The sequence below is a fragment of the Sinocyclocheilus grahami genome, unplaced genomic scaffold (genome assembly GCF_001515645.1).
Source record: "Sinocyclocheilus grahami isolate Dianchi unplaced genomic scaffold, SAMN03320097.WGS_v1.1 scaffold1606.1, whole genome shotgun sequence".
In the NCBI taxonomy this organism is placed as follows: Eukaryota; Metazoa; Chordata; class Actinopteri; order Cypriniformes; family Cyprinidae; genus Sinocyclocheilus; species Sinocyclocheilus grahami.
In genome coordinates, this window is record NW_015506785.1 from 125,750 (window position 1) to 130,621 (window position 4,872).

The 4,872-nt window shown below is 39.5% G+C and overlaps 1 protein-coding gene across 1 annotated transcript in view; it reads right to left on the reverse strand.

The window, feature by feature from the left end:
• Positions 1-592, reverse strand: part of LOC107571526 (leucine-rich repeat transmembrane protein FLRT1-like) — a 58,714-nt gene extending 58,122 nt beyond the window's left edge. The window contains exon 1 of the mRNA XM_016257848.1: positions 248-592. The gene's annotated coding sequence lies outside the window, so the exon portion shown is untranslated. The remainder of the gene's footprint in view (positions 1-247) is intronic.
• Between the last annotated feature and the right edge of the window lie 4,280 nt (positions 593-4,872).

A 4,872-nucleotide genomic window follows, 5' to 3' on the forward strand; every position in this document is an offset into this window, starting at 1 on the left:
CTGCACTGTTATTCACTGAAAGACGCTGCGCGCTTTGGAACAGCAATCTTGCGACGCGAAGACCGCACACAGAGCGACAATTAAAGATTGCGCAGAAACACACAGCTCCTGCGCTGCGCACTCGGCCCTGGATCATATTCCTGCAGAAACCCAGAAACCAGTCCGACCAGTCTCTGTGTGCTGTGACAGCTGTGCTTCATGCCGACTGCGTAGACGAATAGCGAAATGGAATATTAACGCAACTCACCTTTTCATCAGAGAGCTCTTCTTTTGCCTGCATCTCCATCCATCTCTGCTTTACCGAATAAAACGCTTTTTTTGTTATTTCCTCAGAAGTTGCACGCTATTCGAGCTGTAATTCAGAATTAAGTGACGGTCCGCTGTAGCCTATAAGTCATCATTAAAAGCATGCACCCTCTCTCTCTCTTCCTTTCACCGACCATCCGATATCAGCTATAAAACCCACCCCGTGCTGCGTAGCAATAAAACACTACACTGCATTAATCATGCGTGCGTACATAACGCTGCGACGAGAAACCGCTTCACAGAACTTCATCGCATTTGAATGCATCTTCCCCGAGTCTTCTGTCCTCCTCTCTGAGCATCACTTTGCCTTGTTAGTCCGAATGCATAATTCAAGCTCGGTTCACACCGTAGCGGTGTCCGAATTGTTCTTTTGAATCGGTTCCTTGATTCATTTGAACTGATTCGCAAAGTGTTTATTATCGAATTCCCGATGCCTACTGTACTGCTGTGGGTGTTGAAGCCATAACTAATGATATATTTATTTATTTTATTTTTTCCCAAGGCGAAATCACACGAGTATGCTAAATATGGAAGAAAGAAAATGCAAAAGCATGAATAAAATAAATAGCTGCATTTGACTAAAATGTTTCTCACTACAGAAAAAAATTAAAATAATGCTAAACTCCACAGTTAGATTTATGGGAACAATTTGAAATGGTGACTCGAAAGAATCGAGTCTTTCAAACGAACCGTCCGAACGAACCGACTCACTGAAGTGAATCGGAGCCCCCATCGTTAGAGAGCTTGCTGTATTGTCTCGTTCGTGTCAGCTTGATTCGCCTGCCATTTCTCAGCGATGTTCATCAGCCCAGACAGAGCAGGAGAGTGGAACAAGAGCTCGATGCGCTGAGGAAGTGCGGATATCACAGAGCACTGTCTGTGTTTTATACAGATATACAGTATCTGCCATTTCATCTAGAGAGAGTACCCCTGGAAGCTTATAGGGGGATCTCACAAAACAGGTCCAAAGCAGCAAGATTCGGCAGCAAACAGTAATTTAGCACTGTACTAGGCTACATGTTTTTAATGTAGATACAGTGATTTGTAGCTTTAATTAAATTCTAATGTCTTTTTTTTTTTTTTTACAAAACAGTACCAGCATATAAAAATATTTCCAATGCAAAAAATATAATATTTGTTTGTTTGTTTGCATGCATTGCAGTTATAAGAATGTGCTTAATTGTCATGATAATATTTATTATAATACAAAAAAACTGAGCGTGAGGACTGCATGCCCAAGAGGCCAGTGCTATGATGTGGGTTTGAACCCCCGAAGAGGGTTAAATATTCACACTCAAAGCCTCAGCATAAGACAACAACATCATGGAAAATAAATATTAGAAGAATGCAGAACACGCCCTGCGGCTAGAATGCCTTTTATACAGTATCTGCATAATAAAGTGTATCTATAGCCTTCTGATGTGAGCAGAACGAGCCGCTGTGATCACACTGTGACTGCGCTGCCGTATGATCTGGTGACCCTGTTTGGAAATAATAAATGGCGTGTCATTTTTAGGTTACTTGCATCTTTATTATGCTTTGTTATTATTACTGTCAAGGATATTTGCTACTCAGTGAGAGGAAATGAGAATTCACTAACCGTGAGCACACTTTCAGTGTGAAATTACAGTATATTCCAGGTTAGTGACTGCACTACTTTCACAGTAATGTCACCGACTAATCTTCATGCTAAGAATGGTTTGACAATCTCAAAGTCGGGGCAATTAGCTTATTTTATATTCTAGCCTGTCATCATTTAGACAATTGCTTTCATTTGACACAACCAGATCAGGATCAGATCAAAAATATCAATCACCATTATGGAGACTTCAAAACAATTACCGCGGTAAACATCTACATTTGTCTCAGTGGCACAGTTAAAGACAATGTTCTAATGTGAATCCACAGTAAATCAAGAGCAGTTAATGACTGGGATGCTTGCATCGTTCTGCTGTTCATTCACAGTCATATGGAAGAAAATCCCAGCATGCATTCATTTCAGCAAATTTCTGACTACAGTCATTTATTGTAAAATAATGCTCTTTAATCCTGTAAATTCCTGGCAATTTTTTTTACAGTGCACCTTATGCACATAGTATATCACTTTTTTAGTAAAAGTATGGATTACCATATAATGTATGGTCAAAATCTATATTATATTCAACAAGATAATGCATGCACTTGTATTTTTCACACTGTGAAACATTGAAATGTTAGCCATTATTTAAGTCACTTTACGATGAACTTAGATTCACCATGCGATATTCAGTTTTACTAACTGTATTTTTATGGTGGCTATAAGTATATTTAAAGTTAAAACTCATATTGTAGTGATTCCGATGTTATAATAACAATATCGGTTAATCTATGACATTATAATATAATCTATGGCAATGCCCTAGCAACACACTAAAAGTACTCCGGACCCCTTAACAACGGCAAGATCAGTATTTGTGAATTATTATTCTATTAGTGTTAGGAAAACAGTGGACCCGTTGTGAAGTGTGAGCTGATTTGCAAATATGCATTAAACCCGGAGCAGTCTTTTTGGCTGCCAGTCATTGCAAATGCCTTTTTTACCCAAAGCAGCTTGTAAGAAGCAAATTGCAGGGACGGTCCCCTGGCTAACCTGCAGGCTTCAGTACACCGCTCCAGGGAGTGATGGTTACTCATGGGGTTTCATGTAAGGAGGACTAATGCAAGATAATGATGATATAATGTCTACTTAAACACACAGACTTGTTCTTTAGCCAAAAGATCAGCTGACCCATTGTCGTCAGATATATCATCATTATTGTAATGCATTCAAACGTTGGGCTGGTCAAGTTAAGCAGGATATGATGAATCTGTTTAACACAGTTAACATATTTATGTGTTTGACACGAACCCTTGTGCTGTGCTGGAAACCCTTCACCTCATTTAGTGTTCCTGCTCAGAAACGACTGGCCTTGTCAAATGTGCTCATTATGCCGTATCATCACCAAATCTCGGATTCAATCTTTTTGTCAGCTTGCTTTCTTTCAGTTAGCACAGGATTTGTATTTCTTTTTGGAACTGATTGGTCATAGGCCTCATTGATCTGAAATTATGCATCAGTTTTTAAGTGAAAAAAATGCATTATTTGTGTATAATATAAGCTCAGATCAACGAGGCCTACGATTAATCACTTACGAATACAAAACCTGTGCTAACTGAAAGAAAAAAACTGATCAAAAAGACTGAATGCATAATTAGGTACTGTAGTGATATAGCATAAGAAGAAATGTATAAAAAAAAATTTAGGTCAGTGTAACAAGGTGGAATTTTTTTTTATTATTGTTATTATTATATTTTGGAAAGAATCATCTCCAGGTCAAAAGGAAGTATAATAGTATGTATGTATGTATTTATCATGAGAAGTTTAGCATTCCCAGGATGTCTCACATTTATTAGTGAAGAATCTCATTAAATTTCAGTTAATTTGTCATCAGAGCTCAACAAGAGGAACTAAATGGATTATAATATGTTTACATCCCAAACTGGGTTTGACATCAAACCCGACACACAACACAAATGACCAAGTGTGAACATGCACAAGACTGAAGCTACAGATTTATAACAATTGCATGAATAATGGCTTGAATTATGTTCTGTTCCTCAAACAAAACTCTTCTTCAGAAGACATGCTTGACCACTGCTTTATATCAGTCAAGTGTGTTCTGTCGGAACAAGGAGGAAGAAAGCAGAACAGCATGACGGCGAGTAAATGATCTGAATTTTTATTTTTGTTTCAACAATTACTGGAAGGAGTTTGTTGTGCAAATGTTGCAGCGCTGTAGGACAGTCTACAGAATCTCTCCCCTGTGTTTCTACATGAACATCTGCTCATTCTGAAGCAGTATTAGCAGTCTGTCCACATAAACACTCTTCGGCTCGTGGTGGTGGACGGATTGGATTCCTCTGCCGTAGGTCTAGACATGCTACACACACACACAGAAACACATTTTTATTCATCTATATATTACCGCTGTCTGGCAGTGTGTGCGTTAACAATGTTTCTTTGTTATTTTATCTCTTATATTTTTTCATTCACCTTCTGTGTCTTTTTCCAGGAGGGCTGGGTGGATGGAAAGATGGATAGGAGGAGAGCTGCCACAGGAGAGAGATAAAGCTATCTTTCCCTCTCCATAATTAACCGGGTTTCGGTAACAAGCCTTTGGGCTTTGCCGTTGCCATGGAGACCTCCCATCCGCAAGTTTTTCATCTGAGCCTCTGACAGTGTGTGTACTTGGACTCTCTCCATCTCAGCCTATCACTCCCATTTGATTTGTACATATTCCCGCTTCTCTCCATATCTCCACACACACACACACACACACACACACGCACTCGAAGCCCCTCAGAGCACTTACTGCCTCCAGACAACATCAGTCTTGAGAGTTGGGCTTGAGATCAGGCAGCTTTACTAACATCCCTTCATATTACCAGCAGGTCAGCATAAATAATATCACACACACACACACACACACACACACACACACACACTCACACACACACACACACACACACACACACACACACACTCAC